At 46.1% G+C, this 17,575-nt stretch overlaps 1 protein-coding gene across 2 annotated transcripts in view; it reads left to right on the plus strand.

Moving 5' to 3' along the window:
• Window positions 1-6,936: 6,936 nt before the first annotated feature.
• RNF2 (ring finger protein 2) overlaps window positions 6,937-17,575 on the plus strand; it is a 28,100-nt gene continuing 17,461 nt past the window's right edge. Inside the window, exon 1 of one of the 2 annotated variants that reach the window (XM_054165466.1) lies at window positions 6,937-7,175. The gene's annotated coding sequence lies outside the window, so the exon portion shown is untranslated. The remainder of the gene's footprint in view (window positions 7,176-17,575) is intronic. The other variant, XM_054165468.1, reaches the window with a different exon arrangement.

Below are 17,575 nucleotides of genomic sequence, written 5' to 3' on the forward strand. Positions count from 1 at the left end.
CAATGCCCAGATAGGTCTGGAATCTTTCCAGACAAGGAGACTCCAGAACCTCTCTGGACAGCCTGTTCCACAACTCCAGCACCCTCACACCAATGAAGTTTCTCTTCATGTTGAGGTGGAACTTCCTGGCTTCCAGCTTGTACCCATTGTTCCTTGTCCTGTTACTGGACACCATCAAAAAGAGCCTGGCACCTTCTTCTTGACATCCACCCTTCAGGTATTTATAGACATTGATAAGATCCCCTCTCAGCTTCCTCTTCTCCAGACTAAACAGCTCCAGCTCTCTCAGTCTTTATTCATAGGAGAGATGTTCAAGTCCCTGGATCATCCTTGTAGCTCTCCATTGGATTCTCTCCAGTAGATCCCTGTCTCTCTGAAGGCTAAGTCAAATGAGGAGGCATTTTATTGCTCTCCTAGCTGCTTACAATAAGTTACCACCTTTTTGTCCTTACCTCCTGGCCCTGGATTTCTGGGAATGGAAGGGTATCCATTAGCTTATCTTTTCTAGCCTGCAGTTTGAATATCCATTAACTACACAGAGCAGGTCATAAATAGAAGGAAACCACATGTGTTTAGTGTGTTACCCTCATCTCTTGAAATAAAACTGGACAAGAATAACATTCTGTTATCAGAGATAAAATCACTAATGACTTGAAGTCAAAAAAGTTCAGTGTACTCTGAAAGTGTAACTTAGAGGACAAGAAAGTAGGGCCAGGCAGCTGGCTTCATATCCAAGGATCTACACCAAAACACCTCAAGGTACCTGAATGGCTGCAAACACTGACAGAAAGTTGTTACTTTGACAGATAAACAGCTCCTATTTACTTCTGATTTTTTTGTTTTGGCAAGAGGAAGCGATTCGTAGAATCATAGAATCATTTCAGTTGGAAAAGACCTTCAAGACCATCAAGTCCAACTGTTAACCTTACTCTGCCAAGTGCACCACTGTGGGAATGCCAGCAACGAGCAGTGTGAGCAATCTGGCAGTGCAGGCCTAGAGCCTGACATGGTGGTAGGCCATGCTCAGCATAAGTGCAGAGCCAGCTATCAGTGCACCAAACAGTGCTCTCTTGCAGCACTGTAACTAAAGCAATGCACTGGTAGCTATAAACACAGCAAGTTATCTTGGGACAACAGGACATGCACCTGCATCAACAAACCTCACAGGTCATCAGTAGTTGGACCAATAATCTATAATAATGGGGTGTGTGGTCACTCATAGGGAACCAATGAGTCCATGCCAACAAGGCACCCTGAGTTTATATAAGCTGTGGTTTCCCTTGCTACGCACTTCTTCTGCCTGTCCTATCTCTTCTCCTTCCATGCTTTACTTTGCTGTGCTATACTCTCACCATAGGCCTGCACCATAGGCCTGCAATACTGGAACAATAAAGGATCAATACCCGATCATATTGGTCAGCCGTATTGATTCCAATCATCTCCGTCATCACTAAACCTGGCTAAACACCGCTAAGCCATATCCCCAAGCACCACATCTACACAGCTTTTAAACACCTCCAGGGATGGGGACTCCACCACCAATCTGGGCAGCCTGTTCCAATGCCTGAGTGAATGCCTTTCAGCAAAAAGATTGTTCCCAATACCCAACCTAAACCTCCCCTGGTGCAGCTTGAGGACATTTCCTCTTGTTCTATCGCTTGTTCCTTGGAAGGAGAGATCAACATCCACCTCACAACAACCTCCCTTTAATTTTGTTGTGGCTAAACAATATATTTTAGATAAATGGACTTAATGATCTTCTCTTACAGTATGAAAGGGATGAAAGAAATGTCTAAAATAAAGTTCCCACCACATTAATTTATTTTTAATCACCTGTCTCATTAATAATTAAATAATCACATTCTTTGTTTCCCTGCATTTCTACACCTGCTAATACACTGTCTTAAATACAAATTCCAGAATTTAATAGTAGGCATTAAGTGCACACTGCCCCACTCCAGAAGTCCAGCTTAGGCATGTGTTTACAAATGATTCTCCTAATTATCCAGCTTTTTAAATTTCACTCAAACATCTTAATATGCCTTGGAGACACCTCACAAACTAAGGAGACATAAAATGTCTACTCAAAGTATGAGTGTTGTGAAAACACTCTGTGTTTTCCAGTGCAAGCCCTAAGGCTATATAGATTGTGTAAATACCTTTGGTGGTTTTTTGTTTTGTTTTGATTTTTTTTAGTCTAAGTGAGTTTGGAGTCTTGCCTTTTGAAATGCTTAAGGAGCTGCATTTCATACACTAACTTTTTCACGCTCCAGTTTGGGGGTGTGCTATTTTGAACCAGCTTTCAGTCCCTAAATTGACAAAGTCCTTTGATCACTGCCTGAAATTTCATTTTATGAAGTAGGTAATATTATCTCACAGCTACTCCTGAAGCTCTTGGCTAGTTTAGACCTCTGTTTTTACTTTGCTGATAGGATTACTTTCAGAACCCTGCAGTTTAATGGTGTTATGAAAACACTGTCTGGAAAACCCTAAGTGTTTCGGAATTACTAGCAGTTACTGATACCACTGCACTGCTGCTGTTCCACACTTGTGGCTTCTTTGGCTTGTATGTACACCACAAGGCTTCATGTCCCTACAACTACCAAAACTACTGGACTATGTTGCCAGTTAAGAGCAGAGTGAACTGCTTCTTCCTGTGCCTTCTCCTCTTTGCCTTCCTACAGGCAATCAGCGTTGGAGAGCTCAGCTTGATACTGTTTCCCTCAAAGCTGTTGAAAGATTTTGTGTCTCTGCTTGCTCAAAACTGTTGCCCTTCCTCACACTGCTTAAGAAGTGCATTGTAGTCATGAGTTTATTCAGGCTGTATTAAGGGCAGATCCAACAACATTTCTGAGGCCACACTGGAAGGGAAATAAAATCTTTTACCCTTCTTATGCAAGATCCAGTATGTTACTACCTGCTCCCATCTCTGATGCTCCTCCTTCAGGACTTACAAACTGCTAGTTTTAGCAGTATCTTTCCCTCTTGGGTCAGCACTGGTTTTTCATATTCTGGCTGCACACTGACTTTCAGTGATGTTTTTGAAAGCAAGAACTTAATAATAATGGGAACTGAATACTGAAGATCCTATAGTGTCTCATGCAAGACTGCTTTCCCAAAGGAATAAGCCTGATAGAAACATAGCATTGTTTAGCTTGGAAAAGACCTTTAAGAGCATCGATCCAGGGTGCACGACCCAGTACCTGAGGAGATGATAAGCTTATGTCTCCAGATGTGTTCCTGCTGAACATGACCTATCACATTATTAGCAAAGTACATCCATAGTAACTCCTCACAGTTATCTTCAAGTTGCATAAACTGGCCTAACTTCTTAAAGTATCTTAGTGTAGTTTCGAAGCTGGAATAAACATAAACATCACAGGCCAGTGCACATAAAGGGTTTTATATTCTAGTATGTGACCTGCAACAGTATATGGTTAAAATTTCTCTCCTTTCCTATTCATGATGCTGAACATTTTCATTAGAGATCATACAGCTTGCTTCAATCTGCTTCATTTTTAAACAATCTAAACCTTAAATTGGAGCAAACCCATCATTTCTGAACTAGTGTTTGTTCAGATCAACCTCAGTGCCCCTTCTTGCCTCACTTGGATCTGATTTGATCCAAGGAAAAGATACTGTGTACACACTTTATAACCCACACAAAGGGTAAAGGTCTCAGAGACCTCTTCTGCTCTGATGGAGCAGGGCAGCCAGCACAGGAAAAACGATTATGTTACTAAAGCCAGGGCAGACAAGTCGTTCAGCCTACCTGGGACACCACCTATTATCTCATCTTACCAGTGCACTGCCCATTTATTTTTCCCTTGCTATCATTCGCTTACACACTCATCTTTCTTTACTGTAACCTACCACAGCAGAGTAACCCACCAACATGGACATTTCCTCCCACCTTTTGTGTCTTATTTACAATTCCCTGTCTCCAAGTTTTCAACATGGCAGTACTTTATTTGCCTTTTTCTTCTCTCCCTATATTGGTTTCTAGAAGGCAGTGAATGGGTGACCTTCAATCACTTTAACAAGTAATAAATATTTTACCTGGAAGGAGGACTTGGAAACAGCATGTCTCAGTTGACTGGGGTAATTTTCTTTACTATTATTTTGCTGCTGCAAGGAGCAGAAGAAATGTTTCCATTACACCAGCAATGATGGAAACCAGGAGCTGATGAAAGCTTTTCCAGCTCTCCTGCTGCACAAAGTTTCTCTCTGCTGCAGAGAAAGCTGCAAGGAACAAAAATGCTGACAGATGCTAAGGTCTGAAATACCATCTCCCAGGTTTTCTTGTCTGCACTGTGAGTGCAGAATCACAGAACGAATGGGATAACTTGGGCTGGAGGGGACCTCAGGAGGTCCCTGTCCAACTTCCTGCTCAAAGCAGGTCAGCTCTGGGGTCAGACCAGGTCGCTCAGGCCTTTCAGCCACTCAGGTCTTGAAAACCTCCAAGAAGGGAGATGGCACAACCTTGCTGGGCAAACTGCTGCTGCTTGAGTGTCCTCATGGGGAATGGGTTTTCTCAGCATTCAATCCAAACCTTTCTTGCTTCAGTTTATTGTCATCTTCCACCTTGCTCCCTTGCAACACTGAGGAAAGCTTGGGTCTGCATCCTCAGTAAAACTATAGGAAGGGATTGGATGGTGTAGAGTCCCCAGAGCCTTCCCTGCCCCAGGCTGACCAAGTTCCACTTCCATGGCCTCTCCTCTCAGGGCAAGTGCTCCACGTCCAACCACAGTAGGGGCCTTCCTGAGCTTGCTCCAGTTTGTCAAGGCCTTTCCTGTACAGAAGGCCAAAATAGGACAGTAGTGTCCTGGGTACCTAGTATAGAGCAGAATTGGGTATCCGCATCACATTTTCCCCCTTAAAAAGAAACCTGCTTCTCACTGATGTCTTGGCAGACTGACAGCCTGCTCTTGGAAGAGTATTCAGTGGCCATTTTTTTTACACCCTCAAAAGTAGCAAGAACACCACTGCTACTATTATATGTTAAATACAGGAAATGTAAACCAAAATCAAATAAATATTCTTATAGACATGGTGAGTTGGACACCCCTGGCACAACTTAACTGTGTTCAATTTCTTTTTTTCTCCCTTGCAGCAAAATGTTCTCCACTCACCTGCAGGTTACCAAGTGAAGCAGCTTTCACCAAGGCACCATTCCTGGTACAGCAATACTTTGACAGATGATATTTCCTTTCCCCAGAACTGACAAAAAGCTGGAAAAATCAGGAAAATTTCAGTCATTACTTCTGACCAGCTTCATTCTAAAGAGAGGAACTTATCAGTTTCTCTTTTTTTTTTGTTTTTTTTTGGTCTCTACCAGCTTTGAACTCTAACATTTAAAGAGCTCAACACAACCCACTTAAGAAAAAAAAAATTACCTCTTTTAAAAACCTAATTCAGAACAAAAAAAGGACTGTTCAGTCCTGTCCCCAGCTGACTTCCTCCAAGATTTAGCCAAGACATTTGATCACACTTAGAAAACAGAGATGTTATTGCTGACTACCTTATCAACCTCTTATGGGGATTTAATTAGATAGGCTGTGGTGTAGGTCACAAGGAGTGTGAGGGAGTGAATAAAAATAATTACTTAGAATGACCAGGAATAACCTGGCATAGGCTAGAATGACTTTAAAATGCAATGTTTTGCAATGAAGGGGGAGGGAAAAACAAAGAGGGAAACAGTCCAAACCAGGACTTTGTTACTATGCTGATTGTAAGGATATTAATTGTAAAGCTCTAGGAAACCTTAAAATACTCCTTTTTGAATTGTTTTTTATACTCTATATCAAATCATCTGCATCATTGAAGACTGAAGTACTAATTCAAATTTACATCTCACAAGGTGATCTCAGTTCACTTTTTACTCGCACCAGATTTAATTACACTTGGTGTACTGCTTTGCATTTGCTATAAACCAGTCAATGATAAGACCAATAAAGGCACCACTGAAGACCCAAAGCTCATAAAAACTAAATTTAACAAACATTAGAAGGCAGACACTGTTATTTCATATTTTATGTGACCTGTGCTATGATCCTGCTCTGGCAGGGGGGTTAGACTCGATCTCTGCAGGTCCCTTCCAACCCCAAACATCCTGTGATCCTGTGATCACAGAGCAGACATGAGATGCTCAAAAACATCTAATGGGTGCTTTTGTGCCTTAAATACAAACACTGAGTCTTGCCTCAGTTCCTGACCCTTGGCTGAGGAGCATGAAGATGACAGCATGCTTTTATGCAATGCCTCATGGCTGAGTCTGGCCCAGGTGGCCATCACTATTTCATGGCCTTCAACCAGGAGGCACATTTCTCTCTTCAGAAGCAAGAATAGTGAAGAGCCATGGACTTCAGTGGGCACATACAGGGAGAAAAGCCCAGTCGAGGCCAGCCAGAGGCCATGCCTTTGTTCCACGAGGTCCTGAGGCTGATGGGTCTGGAACCTGCTCTTGCCCACAGTTTGGTAACCTTACCTCAGCGCTCCACCTGCCATTGTGGTTGCCCGGCGTCAGGCCGGACATCAGCCCGGGTACCGCCGCCGCAGGAGGCTCGGCCCCGCTGCTTCTGACGCCTCCTCGACAGTGCTGAGCGGAAAACCCGAGATCGCAGCGTGAGGCCACCGCAGTTACCTCAGGACACCCCCTCCGAGCCCTCCCGCCAGGCGACACTGCCTGCGGCTGGCGCCGGCTCTGGTCAGGGGACCACGGCTGGCTGGAAGCCTTGGTCCCTCTGCGGGCCGTTAATGGGGGCTGCGGCGAGGAACCCCGCCGGGCTCGCTGCCACATCATCCGCCACCAGCGGTGGGGGGCAGGGGAGTGGGAGCGCGGCGGCGGCGCTGACAGGCGGTGGAGAATCAGGGCCGGGCAGCCGCAGCGGAGGTGTGGGGAAGGCGGGGAAAGGAGCGAGCGGTCCGCAGCTCGCGGAAAGGAGAGGGAGGGAGGAGGGCGCTGAGGCGGCCGGTGCCGGCACCCCATCCGCGCTCCCCCTGCCCAGCCCCGGCCATGAATATGTAACTCCCCTCTATTTCCCGAGTTCCATTGCGGAGGCTGCCGCTCGCCATATTGTGCTGCTGGGGCTGCGGCTTCACCGCCGGCGAGAGAGGGCGGCGGGAGCGAGCGGCGCGGCTAGGCGCGGTGGCCTGAGGCGGGAGCCCGGCGGGCGGTGAGCGCAGCGCAGGGCGGCGGGCGGGCACCGGAGCAGCCGCTGCCGCAGGCTCTCTCTCTCTCCAGTGAGGCAGAGCAGGGTGCGGAGCTGCCGGCTGCGGCTGGGTGTCCCGGAGGGGGGTCTGATGCTGGCAGCGGTGCCCGGCCCGGTGCGGGAGCTGCGGGAGGAGGGTGGTTATGGCGCGGAGCGGAGGGTGGGGGGGAGGGATCCTGCAGCGGGCACCCCGCCAGGGTAAGGGGACTGTGATCAGGCTGCCCCTGCCGGGCGGGTCGCTGCCGGCTCCAGCTCCGCTCGTCCTCAGCCCCCTGACAGGCAGCACCCGCCGGGTCGGGGCTGCTCGTTCCCCGCCGGCCTGAGGGCTGCCAGGGTTGGCGGCGGGGACCTGCCTGGAGCACAGTCAAGCCGGCAACCTTCGGCGTTGCCGCAGAGCCGCGGGGAGCCCCGCAAGTCCGGAGCCGACTGCGGAGCCCCGGCATATGTCCACCAAGCACGGAGATGCGTGTGTGGGGGTGTGCGTGTGTATGTATGTGTGCAGGTGTGTGTGGGGGTGTGCGTGTGTATGTATGTGTGCAGGTGTGTGTGTGGGGGGGTATGCATGTGTGTATGTGTGCGTGTGCACAGGCACGCTCCGGGAGCTGCAGGGAGAGGTACCATGCACAGCTTTGGGTCACGACCGCATTGCCCTCACTCCAGCCCAGAGAGCGAGGCATGTCCACATGTCTTGCTTGGCAGGGGAGAGCTGATTAACAGAGTCACGGGCCCTTACTGTTGTTTTAATAAACTGTCCCTGTTAAACACGATACTCGATGTGAGTTATGGCTCTGCATCCGCAGCCTTTTGTTTCTCCCAAAGACCCTGCACATCACCGTGCCCAGCAGTATGTGCCAGGCATGATGCTGATTAACTGTTACTGGGAATGACCTGACTGCTCTGGTGACAATGCCATAGGTTCAACAGGGCATCATGTGGAGAAAGACACTGTGTCAGGAGCTGTAGATGTGTCTCCTCCCTTCACACTTGCTTTCACTGCTTCCAGTATTAATTTAGCACCTGTTTCTTGCCAACTTTAATGCTCTGTGGTAGCTGGCTCTTCAAAATCATCTGCCTTCCTTGGGCCTACCCCATGGCATAGTGTTTATATGAAACAAATGCTCTGAGCAATGTCCTTCTTGGGATTTTTGTGAAGCTATTTGTTTTTCAGCTCCTCTTCTGTTGAAAACAATTAGATCAAGTCCCTAATTCTGCAGAAATGCAGAGGACAGCTAGTGGGGAAAGATGGTTTCCAGTATGATAAACCATAATCCAGTCCTACTTGGATAGAAGTGGTCACGTCTCTGTGCAATAACCATATGTTGCATATGGGCTTTTAAGGATTAAAGGGAATTGCTTGTATTTGAAAAAAAGAAATTACTGGTGTGCAGGTGAAATTATTTTTGCTTGGGGAGAAGTCTTTAACCAAATATGTCATTCATTCAGTGACAAAGACTCCATTTGTCATAGGGGTTCCCTGCAGAGGTACTTTCATTTGTAGTCATCTCTGTTCTCATAAAAAAACTTCTGTAATAAGATAATTTGACTTTTTTTATCCATCATGTCAAGCTCCAAGCTGGCGTTCAGCCTGCCAGCTAAGACAGAGGTGCTCACTTTGAAAGGAGCAGGTATCAATGGCAGGATATTTTGCAGTAAAGGATATACTTACTTGTATTGGCTTTGGTGGCTGTTTGGAGATGGGAGGAATTTTCACTGGACAGATGTTAGCATGAGCCACAGTGTTAGGCAGGAACCTTTGCAACTGAATCTGACTCTGTTAGGATGCCCTTCAGTGATGACATGTAAGTAAGATTAAAACATCTTTAGACTTTACTGACCTTGCACATTCTTATTTACAATGTTTAGCAAATACTTTAGCAAATACTGACTAACAAGGCCAAGTGCAAGGTCCTGCGCCTGAGTTGAGGCAATCTCCACTATCAGTCCAAGGTGGGGTTTGAGGGAATGAAGAGAAGCCCTCTGGAGAAGGACTTGGGGGTGCTGGTGGGTGAAAAGCTGGACATGAACCAGCACTGTGGGCTCACAGCCCAGACCCAGCTATGTCCTTGGCTGATACCCAGCAGCAGGGGCAGAGAGAGGATTCTGCCCCTCTGCTCCATTTTTCTGAGACCCCACTTGCCAGCTCTGGAGTCCTCAGCACAGGAGAGACATGGACCTGTTGGAAAAGGGCCAGAGGAGGCCACAGCAAAGATGGGAGGGCTGGAAGCCCTCTGCTGTGAGGCCAGGCTGAGAGACATTTGGGTTTGTTCAGCCTGGAGAAGGGAAGGTTCCAGGGGAACCTTCTGGTGGCCATTCAGTGCTTGAAGGGGCTGATCAGAAAGCTGGGGACAGACTTGAGAGAAGGAAGAAATGTTTTACACTGAGGGTGGTAAAACACTGGACCAAGTTGCCTGGAGGTGGTAGATACCCCATCCCTGGAGCCATGTCAACCACGTCAGGTTGTCTGGGGCTCTGAGCAACCTGCTCTAGTTGCAGATGTGCATGATGACTGCAGCGGGGTGGACTAGATGACCCTTAAAAGTCCCTTCCAACCCATACCAGTCTGTGGTTCTACATTCAGCTTCATAATAACAGTGGGACACACAGTTTGCACTGGAGGAGTTTAACTTCTTCAGTGGCTAAGATGTTAACCTTTGGCTTCAAAGCTTTGAAACCCCAGCCCTGCTGCAGCTGCCAAGAAAAGCACTGCCTGCAGTGTCTCAGACTGAAATAACATGCAAGTGCCAGTGACATAAATTGTACAAGGCTCTCTTTATCAATGACCATTGTGTTTTAAAAGTGATGCATGGTAATATGTTGAGTATGAAGGCTTGGTTGAGCATCCTGGGTGATTAGAGGAGAATTCTGGCACTTTCAGGGCTGTGTAAACAGAAGTATGACTGGCACCTATAGGAAAGCATCGGTCTTGTATGCAAAACAGATGTTGGGATATGTGAATTTCTTCAGCTTGCTTTATATGTTTCTCTTTTGCTTGCTTAAGAAGACAAATGCAATGTGGGGGGAAAAGCAAGGGCAAAAAGGAGCCTCACAAAATGAGACGCAAGTCTGCAACAGCTTGGTTGTATTTTTCTTACAAGGAGCACTGGATCTACTCTTACTGAGGAGCCAGTTCAGAGAACTTGCATGGAACAAAGTATCAGAGCAAAGGAATTCCTACCAGGGTGTTTTTTTTTTTTGCCTAATTTCTCTTTACCTATTTTTTTACTGAACAGATCAGCAGTTTAATAATGATGCAAATGGAGGAAAGCGATTGGAAAAGGGATATTGTTGAGCCCCAGCTTGGTTCTGCTTGGTGATGAAAATAACTGGCCTTTGAAGCTGACCCTAAATTCTTAATTTTCTGAGGAATGAGCAGCATTCAGTATTCTGGAGCTGTTTAGACTTGCTGCAGTGGAGAAATATTTTAGGAATTATCCCTGTCTGCCTTGCCCCCCACTTGTGGATCGTGGAGGTCTCTTGCCAACAGCTAGGAGTCAGCAGTAGTATTCTGCTAATTAACCCCCTAAGCCATTCTTTACTCCTCACCACTCAGGGATAGCATTAAACTATTTTTCATGATTATTTGGTTTGAATTCCCTAAGTATTGCTACTGTAGTACTGTTTACTTGGTTTTACTTCATTGCTTTTAGCTGTCACCCAGCCTTAGATGAGCGCTGTCTGGTTGCCAGATTAACTATTTTATGTCTATGTATTTATGGTAATTATTAAGCCAATCATCCAAAAGGTGACTTGAGTCTTTTGTGGTAGCTGTTGTTTTGTGTGGGGTTTTTTGTTTGTTTTTGTCTCCCAGGTGTTGTGGGGGAGTTTATTTTCTGTTCATTAATAATCAAGCCATCTCTTGTCCTCATTAAGAAAATGGTATCACTGTTGGTTGTGGCTAGCTTCACTATGATAACTGCTAAGTGGGTGAGATTTTTTTTGTGGCCATCTAACATAGCTCTGGAAAAACTGAAACCCAAGCACAGAGCTGGATCTAATGTTCTCAGAATTCTTCCCACACTAACAGTTTACTGCAGGGGGTTGGAACTAGATGATCTTTAGAGGCCCTTTCTAACCAAACCAGTCTGTGATTCTATGATTTGTATTAATAAAGGTGATAGTCAGTGGGCTTGTTGTATATGGTAAGGAAGGGTATTGAAGGGGCTCACTTGGTGTGGTCCCAGTAGCCTGTGGAGAGCAGTACAACCTGTTTACAGTATATTTGGCTTGAGCTTCAACAGTGTTTCTTGAAATCTGCTTAGCAGCATCTTGGATCCTGTAGTGCTGTTACAAAGCAGCCAAAGCACTAGTCCAAGAGGCTGATGAGCCAGGCTTTCACGTTTTCTGATAATGGAATGAAGAACCCATGTTGGTTTCCCAGTGGAAGGGGAAGCAGATCCGTGTTGGCAGCTAAAGCACTGCAGTTCGGGGTCTAGCTGGATGGGGTGCTTGGTTGCATGGTTTAGTTGATTAGGTGGTGTTGGGTGATAGGTTGGACGCGATGATCTTGAAGGTCTCTTCCAACCTGGTCTGGTCTATTCTATTCTGTTCTGTTCTGCTCATCTCAATGTGCCTGCAGTCTTACACTGTCTGGCGAGTGAGCTGCTCTGCCCTGGGCTCAGCAGGGACACTGAGGCGCTGGAACAGCCACCACAGTGCAGGGAGCAGGAGGCACAGCCCTGCAGAGCAGTCTAACGAATTAACTGTGGAAGTAACATAGCAGTTGGGCAACTCCTGTTCATTATGGTCCTATTAAGTTATCCTCATGTTTGCAGTAGAGCAGAGTGCAGGTTTTGAAGCTGTCAATGCCTGAAAGGAACATGAAAGCTTTGATTACACACACCTCTGGCAGGAGGTTTTTATCTAGGTGAACAGTGTTGTATTAAAAACTGCGAAGTCCTAAGGTGAAATTGAATCAGTGTGTTTCATTATCACCACCAAAAGTGGGTTGAGCTGTTGGATAGAACCCAGCTGCCTTGGTGGCTTTTTTTCCCCCCAAGTGTAACTGTAGCTAAAGAAGTGACTTTTGCCAGCAAAGTCATCAGTCAAGGGCTGTGTTTCTCCATGTTCCCATTGGAAAAACTGGAAGTGGAAGACTAGTTTCTTAAGACCTAACCTGTGCTGCTAAGCTAGTAACAGTGCTTGTGGAGGGAGATGGGGAAGATCATTTGAATTGCAGTGCAAGTATGTTCAGAGGATTTGCATGAAAACGTGCAGCAAACCGAAAGGCTGAGCACTGAAATGTTACTGAATTGATCAGACTTAGCCTCTACTGATTGAAGCATGCAGTTCTCACAGCTGTTATTTCAGGGAGACAGCAAGAAATAGGTTGGCCCCAAAAATGTGCCAGCAGGTGGTGAGGGTAAGATAGTAAAAGCACCAGTGCTATGGCAAGGGGGTACACCGCACAGCAGCAGGATATGTGGTGTTTTGGTACAGTCACAGCTGTGTCAATGGGGGTTTTTACTGTGGGTTGTGAGGTCCAGCGTGCTATGAGCATGCTACTGGAGAAACCTTTTTAAAAAGGATTTAAAAGAAGTCTGATTAAAACATTCTAAAGCAGTGTGTATCATTCCTGGCCTCTTTGTATCACAGAATCTCAGCATGGCAGGGGTTGGAAGAAATCTCAAGGGTTTACCCAGTCCAACCTCCATGCTTAAGCAGGGGCACTCACAGCAGGTTGCTAAGGGTCACAATGTCCAGTTGGGCTTGGAGTATCTCCAGAGAAGGAGACTCCACAACCTCTCTGGGCAGCCTGCTCCAGGGCTCCAGCACCCTCACAGCAAAGAATTTTCTCCTCCTGTTCAGATGGAACCTTTTGGTTCCAGTGTGTGCCCACTGTCCCTTGTCCTGCCACTGTGCACCGAAAGGACTCTGGCCCCATCCTCCTGCTGTCTGCCCCCTCCCCCTCCCCCCCAGTTGTATCTCTTGCTGTTCATTGATCAGATCCCCTCTCAGGATGCTCTTCTCTAGGCTAAACAGTCCCAGGTCTCTCAGCCTTTCCTCCTCACAGAGATGCTCCAGTGCTCTCAGCACGTTTGTAGCCTCTGCTGACTCTCTCCAGTAGTTCCCTGTCTCTCTTGAATTGGGGAGCCCAGAACTATACATGGCAGTCCAGGTGCGTCCTCACTAGGGTAAAACAGAGAAGAACCTCCCTCAACCTGCTGCTAGCCACTCTTCTGACACACTGTTTAGTCTATTTCATTGCTGTGACACAGTCGAAGTTTCTGGAGATTGAAGTTTTACTTTCATTCACTCCCAAAGGTTTTCTGTCCTTTGTCTGTCATGCTCTGATCTTATCCAGCACTGAAGTGAATTTAAGGCAGGGTTTTAGAATGACATTTTTGCTTTTCCCTTCATAGTTGGTAATTAATTCTGAAGTCTAAGACTCTGAGAACTTAACAACTTAATCAAGAACTACAGAAGTATGCTTCATAATATGAGAAACTTTGCCTAAAATTTAACAACTAAGAGAAAATTGCAGTTCTGCTCACTCCCCCACAGAGTTCTGCTGAAAATTTTTACTGCACAGGGCTGAATTATGGCTTGGTAATGGCTGTTTTCTTTTGTTACATGAATTGTTGGCAAAGGTCTTTGGCACATTTGAGGTCAAGTGCTTGTCTGATTTATTGGCTCGCAGGATGGGTGAAAAGATTCTATTCCTCTAATAGTTTGGTTTCCACTCCTGGCAGAAGGTGTTGCTGTTATATCATATTTTGTTACCTGCTTTGGACAAGATATATGGATGGTGTGAAAGGGTAAGCTGTGCCAGGGGAGGTTTAGGCTGGATGTTAGGAAGAAGTTCTTCATAGAAAGCGAGATTGGCCATTGGAATGTGCTGCCCAGGGAGGTGGTGGAGTCACCATCACTGGAGGTGTTTGGGAAGAGACTGCATGGGGTGCTGGGTGCCATGGTTTAGTTGATTCAATGGTGTTGGATGATAGGTTGGACTCAATGATCTCAAAGGTCTTTTCCCACCTGGTCTATTCTATTCTATTCTATTCTATTCTATTCTATTCTATTCTATTCTATTCTATTCTATTCTATTCTATGGATTTTTTGCCTTTAATGACTAAAATAATCTTACTACCTGCTGCATTACAGAGAATCACAGAATATTGTTGATTGGAAGAGACCTTCAAGATCTTCTAGTCCAACAGTGGAGAGTGTTTGCTTTTCTTTAGTACCAAAACCTGCAAAATTTTCTACTTAATCCTGCTAAGATGAAAAAAAAAATCAAAAAAATCTAAGCCTTTTAATTTATGAATAGCTGGGTTTTGAAAAGTGGTGAGTTTGAGCAGTTGTAGGTACAAGAACTGGAAGAAGGTAGATGAATTCTGGACCACCTGGAAGCAACTAACATGATCCAGAGAGAGTTCTCTGGAAATGGTGGGATAATTTTGTGTGTTCCATTCCTCACAGCTGACATGGTGTCCAGAAGGGTGTGATACATACCTGTGAACAAGAAGCTCTGGAGTCCTCAGTGTAGGAGAGACATGGACCTGTTGGAGCAGGGCCAAAGGAAGCCACAATAATGATGACAGGGCTGGAAGCCCTCTGCTGTGAGGCCAGGCTAAGAAAGTTGGGCTTATTCAGCCTGGAGAAGGCTCCAGGGTGACTTTCTGGGGGCTTTTCAGTGCTTAAAGGGGCTGATCAGAAAGCTGGGAACAGACTTTTTAGCAGGACAAGGGGTGATGGGTTTGAACTGGAAGAGGGAGATTCAGACCAGAGAGAAGGAGGAAATGTTTGACTATGAGGGTGGTGAGACACTGGCTCAGGGTGCCCAGAGAGGTGGTAGATGCTGCCACGTCCTTGGGGCTCTGTGCAGCCCAATCTATTTGCGGATGTACTCAGTGGATGAGGTTTGGACTTGATGCCCTTTAAAGGTCCCTTCCCACCCAAACCAGTCTATGACTCTATGATAAATTGAACACTAGGACGGAGGTGATAAGTTGAGCACCAGGGACTGAGGGTATTGACAGTACTGGAGTGATCCAGGGAGCTGTGTGAAAAGCCCACTGATTGCCTTAGCTGGGAGTGTAGAACTCATCAGAATAAACTCCCTTCTGAGCATCAGCTGGAGCAGAGCAATGCACCTGGATGTACAATGCCTATACACTGTTACATTTCACTGCTATAAATAGACAGGGAAGCACCAACTTCAAATCACATACCCATGTCTAAGAGTGTGTGACTGTCCTTCACACCATGATAAAGCAGCCTTGAATACACTCTACTGTTTTATTTGGTACTTCTTTTCCCCTTGATGCTCTCAACACCTGAAGAGGAGGATTAGCTCTCTTTGGTCACTTCTGTTAGCTAGATGCATCAAATGTTTCCAGAGGTGTACATATGCAGAGCAGATGGTCTGTGTGAGGTCACAGCACAAATGTTTCCAAAGGCCAGGGTGAGCAGCTTGATAGCCAGATTGGAAATGCTGCCATACTCCATGGATCGATTCCTTTCAGGTCCAGTAGATTGTGAATGGCAATTAACGGGAAGATTAAAGCACTAGGCAAAACACTTTCTTCCTCAGGAGAATAAATACAGTGAAGAAAGTGTAGAAGACCATGTGCTAGCAAGCTCTTGTGTTTCAGAAACACCAGTGTTATTGTTTTCCTCTCTGTCAGATGTCATCTGTCCTGTAGCCTGCTTGGCATTTCATAGTCACAACATTAGGTGGTGTTGCTTGGGTTTCATAGAATCATAAAGGCTAGAAATTGAGTCCAGCCATTAACTCGGCTCTGCCAAGTCACCACAGCATCACATGTCCCTCAGCATCACATCTACCTGCAGAGATGGGGACTCCACCACTTCCCTGGGCAGCCTCTTCCAGGGCATGAGCATCTTTATGGAGAAAAAATTGTTTATCATGTTCAACCTAAAGCTCTCCTGGTGCAACTTGATGCCATTTCCTCTTGTCCTGTCACAGAAGAGACTGACCCCTCCCCCATTCCAGAGATGGTGAACTACTGGAGAGAGTCCAGTGGAGAGCTACAAGGATGATTACGGGACTTGAACATCTCTCCTATGAAGAAAGACTGAGAGGGCTACAGTTGTTTAGTCTGGGGAAGGGAAGGCTGAGAGGGAATCTTGTTGATGTCTATAAATATCTGAGGGGTGGGTGTCCAGATAAAGGTGCCAGGCTCTTTATGGTGGTGTTCAGTGATAGGAAAAGGAACCATATGTATAAACTGGAACCCAGGAAGTTCCACCTCAGGGTAACTCCTTTGCTTTGAGGTTGCTGGAGCCCTGGAGCAGGCTGCCCAGAGAGGCAATGGAGTCTCCTTCTCTGGAGAGATTCCAAGTACACCTGGATGTGTTCCTGTGTGACCTGCCCTAGGTGACCCTGCTTTGGCAGGGGGGGTGTGTTAGATGATCTTCAGAGGTCCCTTCCTTCCAACCCCTACCATTCTATGATTCCATGATACTTGACTATGTGAAGGCCTTGTGGCTAACAGTTTTACTGAGATACAGGCTCTAGTGATGGCCTGGTGTGATCTTTGTGCCATTATTCAGCTGCCCAGGGAAGAGTGGAAACTTCAGTGAAGGTAGCTGTGGTTTTCTCTCTGATGTGATCTTTACTTGTGCAGTAGGTTTGGAGTGAGGTGGAAGAGTAGAGACTTCTTGCAGAGGCTTTGGGTTTATGTTGCTTTTCCTTGTGGTGTTTGGGTAGGAGCTGTCAAGGACTGTGATAACATTTGTGAGGCTTTTGAGGGGACTGAAGGTGGTAGTTAGGGTTGTAATGATGCAGATGGTTTCAAACACAGCCCGGTTCAAGATCCTGACAAGAATCTGATTCCTTACATTCCAGCAACACTGTTGCCCCTGGAGTTGGCTGCTGTGCTGGTTTCATCTGTTTCACAGAGCATCTAACAAGCTGTGGCTAAGTCTCTTCTCCCTGCTTGTTTCCTAATCCAGTGTTTCTCTCCCACAAAGAGTCCAAGGACGTGTTTGTTTGCAAGCTGGTGTACCATAAGGGTGGAAAGCACAGTGTAAATACTCATTATTTGTTATCAGATTTGACTTCTGGAGCATGTAATTGCTATTTGAAGTTTCAGCTTTATAGTCTGTATTAATTTGGCATCTATAATAGTCTTTTAATTGGCTTTGATTGTGCTTTGCAGATGATAGACTTCTAGTTAATGCCTACAACAGTATTTTAAATGCTGGCTTTGTGTAAGCATTGAGAACAACTCCTTTTTGAATCTCATGCACGTTAACAATGGAGCTCACTCACTTTACTACAGAGTTCTGACTGATCAAGTGTTGGTGATGATTTTGAGATTAGCCCATTAATGTGTTTTTAGGCCCCCTGTGTCTGATCCTGATGAATTTCCACAATGACTACTACAGTTCTGTCCAAC

This window comes from Dryobates pubescens, chromosome 11 (assembly GCF_014839835.1).
Source record: "Dryobates pubescens isolate bDryPub1 chromosome 11, bDryPub1.pri, whole genome shotgun sequence".
NCBI classification, from domain to species: Eukaryota; Metazoa; Chordata; class Aves; order Piciformes; family Picidae; genus Dryobates; species Dryobates pubescens.